Source organism: Dasypus novemcinctus, chromosome 6, assembly GCF_030445035.2.
Source record: "Dasypus novemcinctus isolate mDasNov1 chromosome 6, mDasNov1.1.hap2, whole genome shotgun sequence".
Taxonomy (NCBI): domain Eukaryota; kingdom Metazoa; phylum Chordata; class Mammalia; order Cingulata; family Dasypodidae; genus Dasypus; species Dasypus novemcinctus.
Genome location: NC_080678.1, coordinates 93,013,147 through 93,036,386, shown reverse-complemented (window position 1 = coordinate 93,036,386; position 23,240 = coordinate 93,013,147). Strand labels below are relative to the sequence as shown.

Below are 23,240 nucleotides of genomic sequence, written 5' to 3'. Positions count from 1 at the left end.
CCAGGACCTCCCGTGACCTCCCATGTGGGAGGTTGGTGCCCAACTGCTTCAGCCACATCTCCTCCCTGCTTGTTGTGTCTGCTTGCTTGTCAGCTTGTTGCATCAGCTCATTGTGTCTACTTGTCTTCTTTAGGAGGCACTGGGAACTGAATCCAGGACCTCCTATGTGGGAGGCGGGTGCTCAACTGCTTGAGCCACATTGCTCCCCCTCCTATTATTGTAGAGATGTCTATTTCTTCCTTCAGTTTTGTCAGTTTGTCTTATGTATTTTGGAGCACCCTGGTTGGTCCATAGATACTTACAACTGTTCTATATTCCTATGGATCGTCTCTTTTATTAATATATAATGGAAAAACATTTTTAAAAAGGCAATTTAAAAAAAAGATATGGCATGAAAAAAAGGTGCAGAGTTTTGCTGTAAAAAAAAAATATATATATATATATAATGGCTTTCTTATCTCATAACGTTTTTGCAATGAAATTCTGCTTTGTCTAATATTAGTATAGCTAGCCCTGCTCTTTTTGGGTTATTATTTGTGGGAAGTATCTTTTTCCAACCTTTTACTTTCAGCCTGTTTGTATCCCTGGCTGATGTTTTTTTATCCATTCAGTCAGCCTACATATATGTTTTTTCTTTTTTAGGTACTGGGGGCCAGCATTGAACCCGGGACTTCACATGTGGGAAGGTGGTGCTCAACCACTGAGCCACATGGGCTCCTCTGAGCTGGTTTTTTTTTTTTTAAGGAGGCACAGGGAACTGAACCCAGGAACTCCCACGTGGGAAGCAGGCACTCACTCCTTGAGCCACATTTGCTCCCTAGCCTTTTTTTTTTGAAGATTTATTTACTTTATTTTCCTTTTTTATTTATCTACCCCTCCCCCAGATGGTTCTCTCCTCTGCCTGCTCATTGTTTGCTCTCCTTCTCTAGGAGGCACCGGCAACTGAACCTGGGACCTCTCATATGGGAGGCGAGTGCTCAATAGCCTGAGCCACATTTGCTTCCCATAGGCTGCGGTGTCTGCTGGCTTGTGGCATCTACTCGTTGCAGTGGGGGTGGTGTCTGCTGGCTTGTGGCATCTACTCATTGCAGTGGGGGCAGTGTCTGCTGGCTTGTGGCATCTACTTGTTGCAGTGGGGGCGGTGTCTGCTGGCTTGTGGCATCTACTCATTGCAGTGGGGGCAGTGTCTGCTCGTCTTCTTTTAGGAGGTACTGGGATCCAAACCTGGGACCTCCTGTGTGGTAGGCAGGTGCTCAATTGGTTAACCCACATCTGCTTCCCAGCCTGTATCTTTTGATGGGGAGTTTAATCCATTCATAGTCAATGATATTACTGTAAATGCATTATTTAATTCCACCATTTTATTCTTTGTTTTTCATATGTCATATCTTATTTTCATCTGTTTACTCCTTTGATTATCCTTTATGCTTTTCTTTCTTCTATGCTTCCCTCCAAGCTTTTCTCTCTTTTTTAAAAGATTTATTTTATTTCTTTCTTTCCCGTTCCCCCCTCCCCCACCCCCGTTGTCTGCTCTGTATCCATTCATTGTGTGTTCTTCTGCATCCACTTGTATTATCAGGTGGCACTGGGAATCCGGTCTCTTTTTTGTTGTGTCATCTTGCTGCGTCAGCTCTCCGTGTGTGTGGCGCCACTCCTGGGCAGGCTGTGCTTTTTTCATGTGGGGCGGCTCTCCTTGCGGGGCACACACCTGGCGTGTGGGGCACTCCTACAAAGGGGTGCCCTTGTGTGGCATGACACTCCTTGTGCATGGCATGCTGCACATGGGCCAGCTCACCACACGGGTCAGGAAGCCCTGGGTTTGAACCCTGGACCTCCCATGTGGTAGGCGGATGCTCTATCAGTTGAGCCACGTCTGTTTCCCTCAAGCTTCTTTCTTTTGTCTTTTTCTCTGAGGCCCTAGGCTTTCTTTAATATTTCCCACAAAGGTAGATTCTTTTTTACGAACTCTCTTAGTTTCTGTTTGTTTATGAATATTTTAAACTCGCCTTTATATTTATTTGAAGGACAATTTTGTTGGATAAAGAATTTTCATTCTTTTTTTAAAAAAAAGATTTATTTTTTGTTTATTTCTCTCTCCCCCCCCATTCCCCCATTGTCTGCTCTCAATCTCCATTCGCTGTGTGTTCTTCTGTGTCCGCTTCTATTCTTGTCAGTGGCCCAGGAATCTATGTCTCTTTTTGTTGCATCATCTTGCTACATCAACTCTCTGTGTGTGCGGCACCATTCCTGGGCAGGCTGGGCTTTCTTTTGTGCTGGGCGGCTCTCCTTACGGGGTGCACTCCTTGTGTGTAGGGCTTCCCTATGCGGGGTACACCCCTGCATGGCAGAGCATTCCTTGTGCGCATCAGTACTGCGCACGGGCCAGCTCCACATGGGTCAAGGAGGCCCCATGTAGTAGGCAGATGCTCTATCCATTGAGCCAAGTGTGCTTCCTTTGTGTCATCTTGCTGCATCAGCTTTCTGAGTGTGTGACGCCACTTCTGGGCAGGCTGTGCTTTTTTTGTGTAGGGCAGCTTTCCTTGAGGGGCACACTTCTTGTGTGTAGGGCTCCCCTATGTGGGGGACACCCCTGCATGGCACAGCACTCCTTGCATGCATCAGCACTGTGCATGGGTCAGCTCACCAGATGGATCAGGAGGCCCTGGGTTTGAATCCTGGACCTCCCATATGGTAGGTGGACACTCTTATCAGTTGAGCCACATCTGCTTCCCTGGATAAAGAATTTTCAGCTGGCAGTTTTTCTCTTTCAGTATCCTCATTGTATCATATCACTGCCTCCATGGTTTCTGATGAGAAATCCACCCAGTTTTACTGGGCATCCCTTGTGTGTGACGGTTTGCTTCTCATTTGCTACTCTCAGAATTTTCTCTTTATCTTTGACAGCTGACATTCTGAGTAGTATGTGTCTTGGACTAGGTCTCTTTGGATTTGTTCTGATATACTCTGGACTTCTTGGAAATGTAAGTTCATTTCTTTTGTGAGAGTTGGCAAATTATCAGCTATTTCTGCAAATACTCTTTCTGTCCCCATTCCCTTTTCTTGTCCTTCTGGAACTCCCATGACATGTACTTTGTTGCATTTGTTATCACTGAATTACCTGAACCATGCTGAATTTTTTCCATTATTTTCTCTCTTTGTTCTTTTCTCTCTTTAATTTCAGCTGTTCTGTCTTTGGTATCACATATTCTTTCTTCTATCATTTCAATATGTTGTATGCTTCTAATGTGTTTTTTCTTTTAATATAATGAACTTTATGTTTAAAGAGGTTTTAGATTACAGAAAAGTTACATTGAAAGTATGAGGGATTCCCATGTACACACCTTCCTCTCCCACATCATCCCCTATATATATTTTAAATGTAGCAGTATAATTCATTATGATGTATCTGTAAGATCCACTCATTAAAAAAATGCACATTTAAAAAATGACTCACTTGTAGTATGGACTAACCCAGTGTAATCTAAAAAATAAAACTATCATTGTGACATTTATCAGTACTTCACACATCTAACAAATACTGAAGGAGGCAACTGCCTTGTTATAACTTCTTTAATGCCAAAAACTTAAGCACAAATCAGAATTAAGAGAAACTTCAGAACATTCAATTTGCATGCATTTTTGGCTGAACTTTTGAAAGTTCCACATGTAACAGAACCACAACTTTAAATCAAAATGAATATGAAAAACATTTAAGCCATGTGACAAACTTACTCCACAGAAGGAAGGAAAACAGAGTGTATAGTAACAGCACTATATTTCTAGGAGAGAAAGCAATCACTTATTTCCTTTATCATAATACAAAAGTCAATGAGTCAACATTTTAATAACACTAAGTTATTTGCTATTTAAGAATTTGCTTTTCAAGTTGTGTCTTTAAAATGTATCCATCCATATATTTGGATTAAATTAAATTTATACATCAAAAACATTTTGTTCTTTTTTAATATTATATTTTTAATTTATTTTTAAAAGATACATAGGTCATACACAATATTACACTTATACACTACTCCCCCAGAATTCTAATCTTAACTATAAACCATAACTTACCAAAGCATAGTCCAAACACTATATAATAATGCTAGTTTCAATTTATATGCTTCATCTGAAACACTTACCTTACAAATATGAGTTTTGCCCTGTTCTTCCAGAATAAATGTCTCTATGTCTAAAACTTTAAATGATGATAAAAAAGATTGAAATAATTCATGCTCTGCATTTTCCATCATCGGGCTTTGATGAAAACAGAGCCACCTGGTTTTGGAGCACCATCTCAGGGACAGTTTCTACAGTCTCTACAGAAGCAGACACAATAACCAATGTTTTGTTTGTGGAAGCTGTCTTCTGTTTCTCAGCAATAGCTGCAAAAACAGGAATGATCTCATCTCTTTCAAAGTCATGGTCAGGAATTGACTTTGGTGAGAAATCTGTTACTTCTGATGATTCACTTTTTTCACTTTTTAATTTTTTAAACAATACTTTGATTACATAAATGTTACAAAGAATATATAGGGGATTCCCATATGCCCTGCTCCCCACATCTCCCACATTTTCTCATGTTAGCAACATCTTTCATCAGTGAGGTACATTCGTTGCAATTCACCAACACATTTTGGAGCATTGCCACTAAGCATGGCTTATAGTTTACATTGTAGTTTACACTCTCTCCCATTCGATTCTGTAAATTTTGGCCAGATATATAATGGCCTATGTCTGTCATCATAATGTCATTCAGGATGATTCCTAAGTCTCTAAAACACCCCCTATTATGTGTTTTTCCCTCTCCCTAACCCCAGAACATTCATGGGTCACTGCCTCCAAAACAATGGTATTTCTTCTATTGCTAGAATCACAATAAGTCTATAGTAGAATTCTAGTAGGTTTATTTTAGTCCATAGTTCATTTCTCAATCCTGAGGACTCTGGGATGGTTTGCCCACTCCATTAATTGAGGGGGCTTTGATCTAATACATCTGATGGATGGGACACTCTTGCTTGCAATTGTAGGCACTCTCGGTTCCTTGGTATGTTGTTTGTCCATCATCTCCTCCCTATTAGTTGTCCTGAGTGAGTCCATTGAATTGGAGAGTAGGTGTTGCAACTCCGTAGAGATTCATGGCTCAGTTGACACATGGACAGCTCAAAGATTTAAGTCTCTTCGATATCCACCTACCAACTCTAGTACTAATTATAGGTTCAAATAGAAGGACAGAAGAACCTGCATAGGGAAACTGCTGCTGGGTCTAAAACTGTCACACTGGGGAGCATAAATACCAGATTAGGGCCCTCTGGCAAGAGGCCAAGTTCCTGAGCTATCTGCCCTTACTACAGGGTCTGATGTCTCCATATATCCCTGAGGAACTTCACTATTTGGGGTAGTACCTACTTTGGTTGTCAATGAGATCCTGTTGGTACGTGCATAAGCACTATCTCTGGGATGGCCTCCTGACTCACTTTGAAGTCTCAGCCATACAAACTCATTTGTCTTTAGCTTTCCCCCATTTTGGTCAGGATTTTTTTTTTTTTCCCGATGCATTGATTGTTGGTACTTCGTCATGCCCCAAGCTGGGGGGGAAGTTATTGCTTTTGATTTACTCTTTTTAATCTTCTATGCCACTTTCTGCTTCTCCTAAAGTGTTCTGACCCGAGAAAGGTCTTCTTTCCATATTTCAGGGTTCATTGGATAGATGTGAAGGGATACTTGATAACTTCAAATTGCTTCATCCATTTTATTCTTTGGCTCTCTGTTGTCATATTGTTCTATTGTCTGTCTTCTTATCCTTTAGTTTACACTCTTCCTAATAATCTTTATTTCTAAACTCTTCTCCAAATCTCTCACCCTTGATTTTTCCTTTCAGGCTGCAGCACCTCCTTTAGTATCTTTTGCAAATTTGGGCTTTTGGTATCATAGTTTATCAGTTTTTATCTGTGAAGACTTTAAACTCACCCTCATTTTTGAGGGACAGCTTTGCTGGATACAGAATTCTTGCTGGCAGTTTTTTTCTTTCAGTTCATTAAATACATCATACCACTCTTTTCTTTCTTCCATGGTTTCTGATGAGAGGTCTGCACTTAATCTTATCAAGTTTTCCTTATATGTGATGCTTTGCTTTTCTCTTGCTGCTTTCAGAATTCTCTCTCTCTGTTACTTGTAATTCTGAATAGTAGGTGTCTTGGGGTAGGTCCATTTGGATTTATTCTGTTTGGGATGTGTTGTCCTTCTTGGATATTGATATTTGTATAGGGTTGGGAAGTTCTCAGTCATTATTTCCTCAAATATTCTTTCTGCCCCTTTTCCATTCTTTTCTCCTTCTGGGACCCCAGTAATGCAAATGTTTATGAATTTTGCATTGTCATTCAGTTCCCTGGGACTCTGTTCCATTTTTTCCATTCTCTTCTCTTTGTGTTCCCCTATCTTTTCCAGTTCAGACGTTCTGTCTTCAAAATCACTGATTCTGTCTTCAAGCAATTCAAATGTGCTCTTATGTGCCTCTAATGTATTTTTAATCTTGTCCATCATGACTTTCATTCCCATAAGTTCTGTTTCTTTTCTTTGCAGGCTTTTAAATTGTTCTTTGTGCTCTCCTAGTGTCTTCTTAATATCCTTTACTTCTTCAGTCATATATTCTTTAAATTCTTTGAAGTGATTTGGAGAGTTGTGTGATTATCACTGATTAATTGTATTAAATCCTATATCTCTTCAGGATATTTGGTTAGTTCTTTTGGCTGGGCCTAGTATGGCTTGTAATTTTTTGCTGATGTCAAGGCATCTGAATATCTTGGTGTATTTCCTCTGATGGCTAATTTCTCTCTCTTGCCTATTGTCCCCCCTCCCCCCAACAGGTCTTCTTTGATATTTTGTTCAACTTATTCTCAGACTTTAAAATTTTCCAGCTTAGCCTTTCAAAACCAGGCCAGGGACTCACTAGTAGGGCGCAGGTTTTCTCCCAGGGGCTGGATACAGAGAGCACAGTTTTTGTCAGTGCAGTTTCCAGAACCGCCAGCAGATGGCACTAGACAGTGCACCTTTTCACAGAGGTGTTTCAGTCTTGGCTTTCCTGTGTTCCTTTGTTGAAGCTCCAGGTCAGAGATTCAAAGAGGGCTCTGCTGGCCGAATTCACTGAAGGAAAGCAGCCCATCCTCCCCTCCCTTTTCCTTTGAAACATCTGACAGGGAGGAAGATGTCTGTTCCCCTCTCAGTTGGCTACAGTGAGCCAGGGGTTTTATCCAGCTTAATATCTTGGGGGTGAGGGAGGAGAGCCTCTCCTGGCTGCTGCAGGGGCTTGGTAACTCAGGTTTGTCTTTTTGGCTTCTTCACTTCTCTGTCCCTCACACTTCTGGGAGTTGTGTAGCACTGTCCTGGTCTGCAGACTCTCACAGCAGTTCCCATGCACAGCTTTTGACTCTTTCTCTGGAGTTTTTGTGAGAGTATTCAGCTCTGCCTGTTAGCCCATCACTATCTTCCCACAATTCCCTCTAAAGTGTTTTTTTCCAAAATTTTAAAATTCATTTTTAAAAAATATTACATTAAAAAAATATGAGGTCCCATTCAACCCCACCGCCCCCACCTCACCCCTCCCCCCACAGCAACACTCTCTCCCATCATCATGACACATCCATTGCATTTGGTAAGTATATCTCTGGGCATCGCTGCACCTCATGGGCAATGGTCCACATCATAGCCCATACTCTCCCACGTTCCATCCAGTAGGCCCTGGGAGGGTATACAATGTCTGGATTGTCCCTGAAGCACCACCCAGGACAACTCCAAGTCCTGAAAACGCCTCCACATCTCATCTCTTCCTCCCATTCCCCGCACCCAGCAGCCGCCATGGCCACTTTTCCCACACCAATGCCACATTTTCTCTGTGGACCTTGGATTGGTTGTGTCCATTGCACATCTATGTCAAGAGGAGGCTTAGATTCCACATGGATACTGGAAGCAATCCTCCTGCTTTCAGTTGTAGGCACTCTAGGCTCCGTGGTGTGGTGGTTGACATTCTTCAACTCCATGTTAGCTGAGTGGGGTAAGTCCAATAAATCAGAGTGTAGGAGTTGAAGTCTGTTGGGGCTCAGGGCCTGGCTATCATATTGTCAGTCCAGAGATTCAAATCCCCTAGATATATCTTTTTTTTTTTTTTTTTTTTAAAGATTTATTTATTTATTTAATTCCTTCCCCCCCGTTTGTCCCCGTTTGTCTGTTCTTGGTGTCTTTTTGCTGCGTCTTGTTTCTTTGTCCGCTTCTGTTGTCGTCAGCGGCACGGGAAGTGTGGGCGGCGCCATTCCTGGGCAGGCTGCTCCCTCCTTTCACGCTGGGCGGCTCTCCTCACGGGCGCACTCCTTGCGCGTGGGGCTCCCCCACGCGGGGGACACCCCTGCGTGGCACGGCACTCCCTGCGCGCATCAGCACCGCGCATGGGCCAGCTCCACACGGGTCAAGGAGGCCGGGGTTTGAACCGCCGACCTCCCACATGGTAGACGGACGCCCTAACCACCGGGCCAAAGTCCGTTTCCCCCTAGATATATCTTAAACCCCAGCACCAACTACAATTCCAGTAAAGTAGCATGAAAGTCTTGTGAAAAGAGATCCCATCCGTGTCCAGCTCCATCACGCAGAAACACCAGCTCCAAAGAAGGGCCAACTGACATGGCAGTGAACCCCATCTGCCATGACCATAGAACCTGTAGGTCTCTTTAGCCCTCAAAAGAACCAATACCTGGGGTTTTATCTACTTTATCTGTCTCTGAGACTCTGCTCAGGTGTGCATAAGGGCAATCCTTCTGACAACCTCCAGACTCTTTTTTAGAGACTCATAGCCATATAAACTCATTTCTCCTTTCCATTTCCCCCTTACGTTAGGTCAAACAGCATTTTAAACTCCTGTTATTATATGTAGACAGGGCCTCTAAAGTATTTTTGATCTCACCTATCATTTCTTTCATTCCCATGAGCTGTTATTTTTCTATTCAGGTTTTCAAATTCTTCTTTGTGCTCTCTCAATGTCTTTTTTTCCTCCCAAAGATTTATTTTATTTATTCCCTCCCCCCCCCCCATTGTCTACTCTCTGTGTCCATTCTCTGTGTTCTTCTGCATCTGCTTGCATTGTCAGGCAGCACTGGGAAACTGTGTCTCTTTTTTTTGTTGTTGTTGCATCATCTTGTTGTGTCAGCTCTCCGTGTGTGCAGTGCCACTCCTGGGCGGGCTGTGCTTTTTTCACACAGGGTGTCTATCCTTGTGGGGTGCAGTCCTTGCACATGGGGCACCCCTACATGGGGACACCCCTACACGGGGACACCCCTGTGTGGCATGGTACTCCTTGCTAGCAGCAGCACTGCAACGTCGGCCAGCTTACCACATGGGTCAGGAGGCCCTGGGTATCGAGCCCTGGACCCTCCATATGGTAGGAGGATCTCTATCAGTTGAGCCATGTCTGTTTCCTGACTCAATGCCCTCTTTCTCTCTTTCTTCTTATTTTTATTTTTTTATTTCTCTCCCCTTCCTCGCCCTCCCCCCCGCCATCCCCAGTTGTCTGCTCTCTGTGTCCATTTGCTGTGTTCTTCCTTGTCTACTTGTATTATTGTCAGCGGCATCCGGAATCTGTGTCTCGTTTTTTTTTGTTGTTGCATCATCTTGCTGCTTCAGCTCTCCATGTGTGTGGCACCACTCCTGGGCAGGCTGCACTTTTTTTGCACTGGGCCGCTCTCCTTACAGGGTGCGCTTCTTGCATGTGGGGCTCCCCTACGTGGGAACACCCCTGTGTGGCAGGTCACTTCTTGTGTGCATCAGCAGTGCATGCGGGTCAGCTCACAGCATGGGTCAGGAAGCCCGGGGTTTGAACCTTGGACCTACCATGTGGTAGGGAGGTCCATTGGGCCAAATCCGCTTCACTCGATGTTTTCTTGATATCATTTATCTCTTTAACCATGCTGTCTTTCAACTCATTAATTTGATTTTGGGAATTTGTGTGCATCTCATTAGTTTTTGCAAATCCTGCCTCTCTTCTGGGGCTTTAGTATGTTCCTTTTCTTGGGCCACATCTTCCATTTTCTTAGTATGACTCATAGTTCTTTGCTGATATCTAGGCATCTGATTAGGATGTAGTTTGCTCAGATGCTCAATTTCTTTCTCTTTTGTAGGGATTTAGTGGAGGGAGGTTGTGTGTTACTGCTGTTCTTTGATTCTTGTTTCAACCTGGGTCTTTAGGATTGTCACTGTTAGTTGCTATAAAGGCCAGAAAAGCCTCTCTTATTTACTTTTTATTTCTTCATTGCAGTTCTTTTGTTCTTCAGAAGATGGTGCTCTTTGACAGTCCTCTCAGTTCAAAGACTGGTTGGAGTGTGTTTGCAGCAAGATGGAACGGATAAATGTGATGGAGGATCTGCCTGGAGGCTAAGAGCCTCATAATTTAAACTTTCTCAGAGACAGTTCTCCAACCTTCACTGGCAACCCCCTCCCTTTTCCCAGGTAGGAAATAATTCCACTGCCCTCTGTGTCTTCAACAACTAGTCCCAGTTAGTAGGGAGGGTATTTGAGGGGTTGGGTCTCTTTAGCCCCTTGCCAGCTCCCAAGGCAAAAACTGGCACAGCCCCACCTGGCCTGGAAGGGCTCGTGGGACACAGCAGATCAAATCTGTGGGTCAAGAGCTGAGCCAGCCTTAGGCTGTGCCCTCTCTTTCCTACTTCCTGGGAGGTGGTTCCCTGGGGCCCCCTTTGCATCTGCTGGCCCCAAGGTGGAGAATTCAAAAGTGTCTGTTGTGTGGGCGAGGTTGCCAGCAGGAGCAGCTGCTCTTTTTAACTCGCAGTTTGGTCATCATGGTTCTTTTCTTCTGACCCTCTCTCTCTTGGGCTGTGTCCAGCCTTCACCCAGTGTTCTAAACCCTAGAAGATCCCCCCACCCCCACCCCAGGCTGTTTCAGCCTGTCCTCTAGCTATTTTTCTGGGAGAGAAGAGAGTTTCATGTCTTTCTAGTCTGCCATCTTCCCGGAAGTGTATATATTAATAGCTTTATTCTACATTTAAGTCTGATCCATTCTGAGTTAGTGTATAAGGTGTGAAGTTTAACTTGAGGTTCAATTTTTGACCAGTTGGTCCAGTATCATTTGTTGAAAAGGCTATCCTTCCTTCATTGAGTTAATTTTGCACTTTAATAAAAAATTAATTATAATACTTGTATGGGTCCATGTCTGGGTTTTCTGTTTTGTTTTATAGATCTGTGTCTGTCCCTCTGCTGATACTACACTGTCTTGATGGCCATAGTTCCACATAAAGCCTTAACTTCAAGCTTCCTCCACTTTATTTTCTTTGTCAAGATTGTTTTAGCTATGCTAGGACCTGTGTTTTTCCTCACAATTTTTAACAATAGGCTTATCTACATGTACACAACCCTTGCTGAAATTTTGATAGGACGTGTATTGAATGTGTAGGTCAGTTTGGGGAGAATTGACATGCTTATTATGTTGAGTCTTTGAATCCATGAACATGGTACATTTCTCCATTTATTTAGTTCTTTGATTCTTTCATTAGCATTTTGTAATTTTCGCATGCATATCCTGTACATGTTAATTTTATACTTAAGTATTTAATTTTCTTGGAATAAATAGTTTTGTGTTTTTACTTTTGGTTTCTGCCAGTTCATTTGTGGGTTGTAGAAATGCAATTGATTTTTTTTTTTCTTTTTAAAATTGTCTTTTTTAAAAAAGATAAATAGATCACACAAAATGCAATTGATTTTTGCATGTTCATCTTGTATCTTGTGAACTTGCTGAACTCCTTTGAGGTTTTTTTTTTTTGTAGATTCATTGGGATTTTGTGTGTAGACTTTCATGTTGTCTGCAAATAGGGACAGTTTAAAAATTTTTATGGCTTTTTTTCTTTGCTCATTGCAGTTACTTAGAACTTAGTACAATGTTTAATAAGACTGATGAGAGTAGACATCTTTGCTGGGTGAAACCATTGTCTTTTAACTTTAAGTATGACATTAGACTTTTTTGTAGATTCTTCTTATCACGTTTTGGTGATTTCTCTCTGTGTTGGGTGTCCCCATGACACTCCCAGGTTTGGTGATTTTATTGGAGAACTCACAAGGACTCAGCATGTAGTCAGACTCATGACTAAGACTGATAAACATGAAAAGAATCAAAGCAAAACCAGCCAAGGGAACAGGTGCATGGAAGTGAAGGTCAGAGGGCAAGAGGCACACATTTCCAAGAGTCCTCTCCCAGTGGAATCACACAGAAGGCATTTAATTCCTCCTGCACCACACTGTGACCACCCACGTGAGTGTTGTCTACCGAGAAAGGTCAGTAGAGACTCAGTGTCCAAGGTGCTCTGTCTAGCACATACCAAAATTCCAGGTTCCAGAAGGAAAATAGGTCTTCAGCATAAATCATATTGTTTGCACAGTTTAGGCACAGAGAGCCTTTCTCTCTCTCTCTCTCTCTCTTTCCCCCTCTCCCCCCACCCCGGTTGTCTGTTCTCTGTGTCTATTTGCTACGTGGTCTTCTTTGTCCACTTCTGTTGTTGTCAGTGGCATGGGAATCTGTGTTTCTTTTTGTTGCATCATCTTGCTCTCCGTGTGGCCTGCTCCATTCTTAGGCAGACTGCACTTTCTTTCGCGCTGGGCAGCTCTCCTTATGGGGCACACTCCTTGCGTGTGGGGCTCCCCTACGCGGGGGACACCCCTGCGTGGCAGGGCACTCCTTGTGCACATCAGCACTGTGCATGGGCCAGCTCCACATGGGTCAAAGAGGCCTGGGGTTTGAGCCGCAGACCTCCCATGTGGTAGACGGACGCCCTAACCACTGGGCCAAGTCCGCTTCCCTACGGAGCCATTCTTACCAGGGAATGGTGAGAATATTTCTGAAATTCATAGTCCCAGGTGCCAATTAAGGGCCAAAATTGCAACCAGGCATTTTTAAGGCTATCAATCTCAAGCTTGCTGTGTTAACTCTTTTTTCTTTTTCTTTAGGTTCATCTTCTATTCCTAACTTGCCAACAGTTTGTTCAGGTGTCAGACTTTGTAAATGATTTTGTAATTTTGCGATTTTGTAATTTTCTACATCAATTGATATGATCATGTTTTTTTTCTCCATTAGCATGTATATATACATGGCTTACATTATGGATTTTTAATGTTAAACCAACCTTACTACTTGGAATAAATCCCTCTTGGTCATAATATATAATTCTCCTTTTGTATTGTTCAATTTGGTTTGCTATTATTTTGTAATGGATTTTTGTATCCATGGTCATGAGACGTCTTGGTCTGAAGTTTTCTTTTTCTGTACTATCTTTGTTTAGCTTTTTATTTTTATTTTATTTTTTTAGGTACCAGGGCCAGGGATTGAACCCCAGACCTTGTATATGGGAAGCTGGTGCTCAGCCACTGAGTCGTATTGGCTTCCCTGAGTTGGCTTTTTGGTTTGTTTGCTTGTTTTTTTTTTTAGAGGCACTGGGTTCCAAACCCAGGACCTCCCACGTGGGAAGCAGGCACTCAACTGCTTGAGCCACATCTACTCCCCTTTGTCTAGTTTTGATATCAGGCTAATACTAGCCTCATGAAATGAGTTGGAGGATGTCCCTTCTTTTTTTTTTTTAAATTATTTATTTATTATTATTATTTTTTAATTACATTAAAAAAAATGAGGTCCCATTCAACCCCACCGCCCCCACCCCCCACTCCCCCCACAGCAACACTCTCTCCCATCATCATGACACATCCATTGCACCTGGTAAGTTCATCTCTGAGCATCACTGCACCCCATAGTCAATGGTCCACATCATAGCCCAGACTCTCTCACGTTCCATCCAGTGGGCCCTGGGGGGATCTACAGTGTCCCGTAATTGTCCGTGAAGCACTATCCAGGACAACTCCACGTCTCGAAAACACCTCCACATCTCATCTCTTCCTCCCGTTCCCCAAACCCAGCAGCCCCCATGGCTACCGTTCCCACACCCATTCCACATTTTCTCTGTGGACATTGGATTGTTTGTGTCCATTGCACACCTATGTCAAGTGAGGGCTTAGATTCCACATGGGTACTGGATGCACTCCTTCCGCTTCTAGTTGTAGACACTCTGGGCTCCATGTTGTGGTGGTTGACCTTCTTCAACTCCATGTTAGCTGAGTGGAGTAAGTCCAATAAATCAAAGTGTAGGAGCTGAATGAAGTCTGTTGAGGCTCTGGGCCTGGGTGTCATATTATCAGTCCAGAGATTCAAATCCCCTACATATATCTTAAACCCAGCACCAACTACAATTCCAATAAAGTAGCATGCAAGTCTTGTGAAAAGAGATCCCCTCTGAGTCCAATTCCATCACGCAGAAACACCAGCTCCAAAGAAGGGCCATCTGTCATGGCAGTGAACCCCTTCTGCCATGACCATAGAACCCGTGGGTCTCTTTATCCCTCAAAAGAACCAATACCTGGGGTTGTATCTACCTTATCTGTCTCTTAGACTCTGTTCAGTTGTACATAGGGGTATTCCTTCCGACAACCTCCAGACTCTTTTTTAGAGACTCACAGCCTTATAATCTCATTTCTCCTTTCCATTTCCCCCTTACATTAGGTCAAACAGCTTCCCGAAGTCATGTTATTATATGTAGACAGGTATATTCTGCTGTTCCGCATTGAGTCTTTAATTCAAGGTCATTTTCTAGTTGCTTCTTCAGCTGGTATGTGGTAGTGATCCCTCGGTGCCAGGGAGGCTCATCCCCGGGTGTCGTGTCCCACGCTGGGGGGAATGCATCGCATCTACACGCTGAGTTTGGCTGTGAGAGTGGCCACATTTGAGTAACATGCAGGCTGTCAGGAGGAAACCCCCAGGCACAATGCTACTCTAGGCCTTGTTCTTATTGCAGGTGTATAGGCTCAAAAGTATAGCCATTAGTATCAAGAGCCCACTGTTGGGCCCTCCTTCCTTCCTGGTTCTTGCCGTTGCACCTGGAGGATTGCCGCTGCTCTTCCAGGGCCCACAACAGTGACCCCCCCGGCCAGGAGCCCAGTACCCCCCCAGCTGTTGTTTTTAATTGTTTCCACTATGAGTATATATAGACATTACCATATACCCTGGGCATATGCCCTGTATAACTCCCTGTCAACCATATATATCCTGTCAATAACATCCCATATCAGTATTCCTCCGCTGCCATTGTTGAACCACTCTGTGATCCGAAACTTCCCATAAAGTGAATCCCAACATAATGTCAGCTTCAGAAGAGTCTTAGATCACCGAAATTCATATATACAATATACAGTATTTCCCCAGATCCACCAGAAAACCTTTTCCCTTTCACAGCAATAATCTTTTAACTTATTCATATCATATTTCCTGAAACTGATGTACAGATTCTGAAACTATAGTTTTCAAACAAGGTGACATTTGTGCTTACTATGTGGTCCATACTTTAGGTTGTACAGTTTTCTAAGTTTTTTAGTTATCCTATGTTTTGTCTTATGGTTTTCATTATTAGTTTGTCATCCCCTATATGTTTTTGGTGTAATATTAGCTGTTTTATATTCATCCTCGTGTACTCTCACATAACTCCTCTTTTGCCCCCTTATTTACCTTTGTTCCATCCATTGCACATCCATTTTCCCCTCCCCTTAAGGCCCACAATGCCTGCCAATCTAATGCCCTGGGAGCCGTCCTTTCTCACAAGAGATACAGTTCTCTCTATTCGACGGCATTAGTCTTCCCCAGGATATGGGTCCACCCCACCCAATGGTAGAACCCACCTTGGCAAAATGAGCCTTCAGCTATTCCCTCCGGAGTCCATCCCGCATCAGACCATACCCCCTCAGCGTCCTAACCAGGTAACCCTCCTACTTATACTTTGATATGTTTTACTCAACATTTAGTTCTCAACAAACTTCTGACACTCTCCCATGTTCATATGTTGCCCCTCCCTCCCACCTATTTCTTGGACCATATTACCCCTCTTCCCATCCCCAGCCCCCCTCAAACCCAGAAAACCCCACCCGAAGGTAACCCCTTGCCCCCATTTTGTCCCTTCTTTGTGCTCATACTTACTGCCAGCTCATCACAGATTCCACGCCTGCAGACATTAACTCACATCCTTCCTCCACCCCCCGATTTCCTGTAAGCCACTTTTCCAGACTCTAGCTCTCTGAGGCAGTTAACTTATTTCAAATCATTGAGGTCATATAGTATTTGTCCTTCAATGCCTGGGTTGCTTCACTCAACATAAGATTCTCAAGATTCATCCATGTTATCACGTGCGATTGTAGTGTATTGGTTCTTACAGCTGAGTAGTATTCCATTGTGTGTATATACCACATTTTATTGATCCACTCATCTGTTGATGGACATTTGGATTGATTCCAACTTTTGGCGATAGTGAACAATGCTGCTATGAACATTGGTGTACATATATCAGTTTGTGTCCTTGTTTTCAGATCTGATGGGTATATACCCAGCAGTGGTATTGCTGGGTCATATGGCAAATCTATGGATAATTTTTTGAGAAACCGCCAAACTGTCCTCCAGAATGGTTGGATCCTTCTGCATTCCCACCAGCAATGGATGAGTGTTCCCCTTTCTTCACATCCTCTCCAGCATTTGTATTCTGCTGTTTTTTTCATGGCTGCCAATCTTATGGGAGTAAGATGGTATCTCATTGTAGTTTTGATTTGCATTTCCCTGATAGCTAGAGATTTGGAGCATTTTTTCATGTGCTTTTTAGCCATTTGTATTTCTTCTTTGGGGAAGTGTCTGTTTAAATCTTTTTCCCATTTTTAAAATGGGTTGTTTATCTTTTTGTTTTCGAGATATATGAGTTCTTTATATATGCAAGTTATAAGTCTCTTATCAGATATATGGTTGCCAAATATTTTCTCCCATTGTGTGGGTTCCCTTTTTACTTTCTTGACAAACTCCTTTGAGGTGCAGAAGGCTTTAATTTTGAGGTAGTCCCATTTATCTATTTGTTCTTTTGCTGCTCGTGCTTTTGGTGTGATATTCATGAAGCCATTTCCTATTACAAGGTCCTGTAGATGTTTCCCTATACTGCTTTCCAACGTCTTTATGGTCTTGGCTCTTATATTTAGGTCTTTGATCCATCTTGAGTTGATCTTTGTATAAGGTGTGAGATGGTAATCCTCTTTCATTCTTCTACATATGGCTATCCAGTTCTCCAGGCACCATTTGTTGAATAGGCCATTCTCTCCCAGTTGAGAGGGTTTGGTGGCTTTATCGAATATTATATGGCTATATACATGAGGTTCTATATCTGAACTTTCAATTCGATTCCATTGGTCTGTGTGTCTCTCCTTATGCCAGTACCATGCTGTTTTCACTACTGTAGCTTTGTAGTATGTTTTGAAGTCAGGAAGTGTGATTCCTCCTATTTCGTTTTTCTTTTTCAATATGTCTTTGGCTATTCGGGGCCTCTTTCTATTCCAAATAAATTTCATAGTTAGTTTTTCTAGTTCCTTAAAGAAGGCCGTGTTGATTTTTATTGGGATTGCATTGAATGTGTAGATCAGTTTTGGTAGGATAGACATCTTAATAATATTCAGTCTTCCTATCCATGAACAGGGAATATTCTTCCATTTATTTAGGTCTTCTTTGATTTCCTTGAACAATCTTGTATAGTTCTCAATGTATAAGTTTTTTACCTCTTTAGTTAAATTTATTCCTAAGTATTTGATTTTTTAATTTACTATTGTGAATGGTATTTGTTTCTTGATTTCCTCCTGATCTTGCTCATTATTGGTGTACAGAAATGCTACTGATTTTTGCGCATTGATCTTATAACCTGCGACTTTGCTAAACTCATTTATGAGTTCTAGGAGCTTTGTTGTAGATCTCTCAGGGTTTTCTATATATAGGATCATGTCATCTGCAAATAATGAAATTTTGACTTCTTCCCTTCCAATTTGAATGCCTTTTATATCTGGTTCTTGTCTCAGTGCTCAAGCAAGTACTTCCAAGACAATGTTAAATAGGAGCGGAGACAATGGGCATCCTTGTCTTGTTCCTGATTTTAGAGGGAAGGATTTCAGGATTTCGCCATTGTAAGCAATGTTGGCTTTAGGTTTTTCATATATACTCTTTATCATGTTCAAAAAGTTTCCTTGTATTCCGATCTTTTGGAGTGTTTTTATCAGGTAGGGGTGCTATATTTTGTCAAATGCCTTTTCTGCATCTATAGATATAATCATGTGGTTTTTTCTCTCAATCTGTTTATATGGTGTATTACATTGATTGATTTTCTTATGTTGAACCATCCTTGCATACCTGGAATAAATCCCACTTGGTCATGGTGTATAATTCGTTTAATGTGTTGTTGAATACGATTAGCAAGTATTTTGTTAAGTATTTTTGCATCTAGGTTCATTAGAGAAATTGGTCTGTAATTTTCCTTTCTTGTGGTGTCTTTGTTTGGCTTTGGTACTAGGGTAATGTTGGCATCATAGAATGATTTAGGCAATGTTCCTTCTGTTTCGATTTTTTGGAATAGTTTCAACAGGATTGGTGTTAGTTGTTTCCAGAATGTTTTGTAGAATTCACCTGTGAAGCCCTCTGGCCCTGGGCTATTCTTAGTTGAGAGATTTTTAATGACTGATTCTATCTCTTTGCTTGTGATTGGTTTGTTAAGATCATTAATTTCTTCTTTTGTCAGTATGGGCTGCTTATGTGTTTCTAGGAATTTGTCCATTTCCTCTAAATTGTCATTTTTGTTGGAATATAGTTTTTCAAAGTATTCTCTTATGATAGTCTTTATTTCTGTGGGGTCAGTGGTGATATCACCTTTCTCATTTCTTATTTTGTGTATTTGCATCTTTTCTCTTTTTTTCTTTGTTAGTCTCGCTAAAGGTTTGTCAATTTTGTTGATCTTCTCAAAAAACCAGCTCTTGGTCTTGTTTATTTTTTCAAGTGCTTTCTTATTTTCTATTTCATTTAGTTCTGCTCTTATCTTTGTTATTTCCTTCCTTCTTCTTCCTGTTGGATTACTTTGTTGTTGTTTTTCTAATTCCGTCAAAAGTGCAGTTAGTTCTCCAATTTTTGCTCTGTCTTCTTTTTTGATATATGAATTTATGGCTATAAATTTCCCTCTCAGTACCGCTTTTGCTGCATCCCATAAATTTTGGTATGTTGTGTTATCATTATCATTTGTTTCAAGGTAGTCATTGATTTCTTTTGAGATTTCCTCTTTGACCCACTGTTTTTCCAAGAGTGTGCTGTTTAATTTCCAAATTGTCGTGTGAAGTCTGGGTCTCTGTCCCTTGCAAATTTCCAGCTTCACTCCGCTGTGGTCAGAGATATTTTTTTGTATGATTTCGATCTTTCTGAATTCATTAAGCCTTTCTTTGTGGCCTAGCATATGGTCTATCTTGGAGAATGTTCCATGTGCGCTTGAGAAAAATGTATATCCTGCTGTGTTTGGGTGTAACGATCTATATATGTCTATTAGATCCAGCTCTTCTAATATACTGTTCAAATGTTTTGTTTCTTTAGTGATTCTCTTTTGAGATGTTCTGTCCAGAATTGATAGTGGTGTATTAAAATCCCCCACTATAATTGTAGCCGCATCTGTTTTTTCACTTAGTTTTTCCAGCGTTTGCCTCACATATTTAGAGGCGCCCTTGTTAGGAGCATAAATATTTATGATTGTTCGATCTTCTTGACAGATTGTCCCTTTCACTAAAATATAGTATCCTTCTTTGTCTCTCACAATTGTTTCGCATTTAAAGTCTATTTTGTCTGATATTAATATAGCTACTCCTGCCTTTTTTTGGTTGTTGTTTGCTTGTATGATTGTTTTCCAGCCATTCACTTTCAACCTCCATGAGTCTCTGGGTCTAAGATGTGTCTCTTGTAGGCAGCATATAGATGGGTCATATTTCCTTATCCAGTGTCCCAGTCTGAATCTTTTGATAGGTGAGTTTAATCCATTGACATTCAGTGTTATTACGTTTAGAGAGTTATTTATGGTAGCCATATTTTGGTTGGATTTGTGTTTGTTATATTTTGTTTGTATTATTTTATTTTCCCCTTCTATTTTTGTGTTTGTTGTTGCTTTTACACTCTCCTCCATCTCTGACTGTCCTGTTTTTTCCTTTCTTCCTGCAGAACTCCCTTTAGAATTTCTTGAAGGGGAGGTTTCTTGTTGATATACTCTTTCAGTTTCTGTTTATCTGTGAATATTTTGAACTCTCCATCATTTTTGAATGCTAGTTTAGCTGGATAGAGTATTCTTGGTTGGAAATTTTTTTCCTTTACTACCTTGACTATATCATACCACTGCCTTCTTGCCTCCATGGTTTCAGATGAGAAATCAGCACTTAATCTTATGGAGTTTTCCTTGTATGTGATGGTTTTCTTTTCTCTTGCTGCTTTTAGAATTTTGTCTTTGTCTTGAGCATTGGATAATTTGACAAGTATATGTCTTGGGGTGGGCCTGTTGGGGTTTATGACCAGTGGAGTGCGCTGTGCTTCTTGGATATGTACATCTGTCTCTTTCAGTAGATTTGGGAAGTTTTCATTCATTATTTCCTGCAACACTCCTTCTGACCCCTTTCCCTTCTCTTCTCCTTCTGGAATGCCTATAATACGTATGTTTGAGCATTTTGCGTTATCATTCAGGTCCCTAAGTCCTATCTGGATTTTTTCTACCTTTTTATTGACCACTTCTACTATCTGTTTGATTTCCAATGCACTGTCTTCCACATCACTAATTCTCTGCTCTGCCTCTTCTAGTCTGCTGATATTTGCTGCAAGTATTTTTGATTTCTTGAATTGTGGTGTTCATTTCCATCATATCTGTTATTTTTTTGCGCATGTCTGCAATTTCCCCTCCAAGTGTTGTCTTCATGCTGTTAACCTCTTTCATTACTTCATCAAATTTGTCGGTGATAAATGTTCTGAGATCTTTCATTGCTTGTGTGAAGTCCTGCCCCCCTTCCTGATTTTCAGTTTGTTGATTGGATTCAGCCATGTTTTCCTGATTACTGGTTTGGTTTGTAGATTTTTGTTGCTGTCTTGTCAACATTTTTTCTTGACGGGTTTAATCAGTTCCTTAGCTTCTTTGTCTAGTCTTGGAGATTAATTAGCTGTTGTTTTTGCGTAAGTGTTATATCTTCTCTTTGTCACTTTGTTCTTCTTATTCCAATTTCTTATTGCTAGTTAAGCTCACTTTAAAGGAAAGTATTAGTGCTGGGGAAAGGCAATTGTGTAAGGAAGGAAAAAGTGTGAAGTAGTATTGGCGATATATGTTAACAAAGCAACAATATGAGTTCTGGGAGGATGGAAGTTAGATCATGTAAATTGTGTAGAGTTATAGTAGTAGGAAAGTACCTATAATGAGGTAGACGACTGAATATGGGAGGAATGTGGTACGTACTAAGAGGCTATTGTTTTCGTGAGAGAGGGAAAGAGAAAAGAAAGGTAATAGTTTCAGGGACGAATACCAGATGGAAAACTAAACAAAGGTATTAGAAATTAAGAGTTAGACACTTTGTGGATCAAAGAAAGGGAGATGGAATATAGGAGAGATAGCAGATGGTGGAGGATATCAAGTTGTAGGGGAAAGGGGATAGTGTAGATAGGCTAAATCTATTCACAGAGAAATGAGGCAGTGAAGGGTGAGGAAGCCCAGCAAATGTGAGGTATTTCCTGTAGGACCTATTGTATTGTTAAGGTAAAATAGTATAAGAAGAATATTAGGGACAAGAAAGAGAGGATTAAAAAACAACAACAACAACAACAACAAGAAATAAAAAATAAAAAGAAACAATAAACAAAGAACAGAAACCCCGCCGCCAGGCTCGGCTGGGCTCGGCTGGGCTCGGCTGGGCTCTGGTCCCCTGCCCGCCGCCTGCCGCGGCTTGGCTGGGCTCGGCTGGGCTCGGTTGGGCTCGGGTCCCCCGCCCGCCGCCTGCCGCAGCTCGGCCGGGCTTGGCTGGGCTCGGCTCCCCCGCTCGCCGCGGCTCAGCTGGGCTCGGCCAGGCTCGGCTTCCCCGCCCACCGCCAGCCGCGGCGCAGTGCGGCTCGGCTCTCCCGCCCGCCGCCTGCCGCGGCGCGGCTAGGCTCAGCTGGGCTCGGCTCCCTCGCCCGCTCCTCTCCCGCCCGCTGCCCGCCGTAGCGCGGCTGGGCTCGGCTGGGCTTGGCTCCCTCGCCCGCCGCCCGCCGTGGCACAGCGTGGCTCGGCTCTCCCACCCGCCGCCCGCCGCCGCGCGGCTGGGCTCGGCTCGGCTCGGCTCTCCCGCCCGCCGCTCGCCGCAGCTTGGCTGGGTTCAGCTGGGCTTGGCTGGGCTCGGTTCCCCCGCCCGCCGCCCGCTGCGGCGCAGCACGGCTCTGCTCTCCCGCACGCCGCCCGCCGCCCGCAGCAGTGTGGCTCGGATCCCCCGCCCGCTTCCCACCGCAGCCCAGCTAGGCTACCCTGGCCGCCGCCCGCCGGGGCTCGGCGCGGTGCTAGCTGCCTCGGCTCCGCCTACCCAAGGAGGGAATCCTTCACACGTAGCTGGGATCTCCGTGTATATTTCACAGACGGATCCTCTCTGTTACCTTCCCTCCAAATCGATGTCCAGACACCTCCGGACCAGGAAAAATCCCGAAACAGCCCGGTCCCAAAGAGTCTCCGATGCCTCCCAGCCGATTCCCCCCAGGAGCTAGAACCAGGAAGTTCACTCAGCCGCCATCTTGCCTCCTCCCCCCCTGTCCCTTCTATTTTGTGAAAGAAACTAATATTAATTCTTTAAGTATTTGGTAGATTTTCCATCAGATTCATCTGGACCAAGTGTATTAGGGTTTTCCGGGGAAACAACCAAAAGGATATATATGGTAAATATATATATATATATATAATATATATATATTTTATAATGTAAATACTATGAGATTTATTGTAAGAATTGGCTCATTCAAGTGTGGAGATGGGCAAGTCTGTATTATGTAGGGCAGGCTGAAACCTGGGAACTCCAGTGAGGGTTTTTGATGAATTTCACAGGAAAAGCTAACTGACTGAAGTAGAGATGAAAATTCTTCCTTCTGACTGCTGAAATCATTAGTTCTCCCTTTAAAGTCTTCAACTGACTGGGTGAGACTTTTCTCATTTTTGAAGGCAGTCTCCTTAGTTGATGTAGATGTAATCAGCCATAGATGCAATCAATATACTGATTATTTAAATCCAAGAAATATCCTTACAATAATGATCAGGCCTGTGTTTGTCTTGACCAAACAAACGTACACCATAAGT

The 23,240-nt window shown here is 42.5% G+C and overlaps 1 protein-coding gene across 1 annotated transcript in view; it reads left to right on the top strand.

Annotated features, from left to right (window-relative positions):
- ZNF487 (zinc finger protein 487) overlaps window positions 1-23,240 on the top strand; it is a 136,797-nt gene that overhangs the window by 9,975 nt on the left and 103,582 nt on the right. The window contains 1 exon segment of the mRNA XM_058299209.2: window positions 10,295-10,485. The gene's annotated coding sequence lies outside the window, so the exon portion shown is untranslated.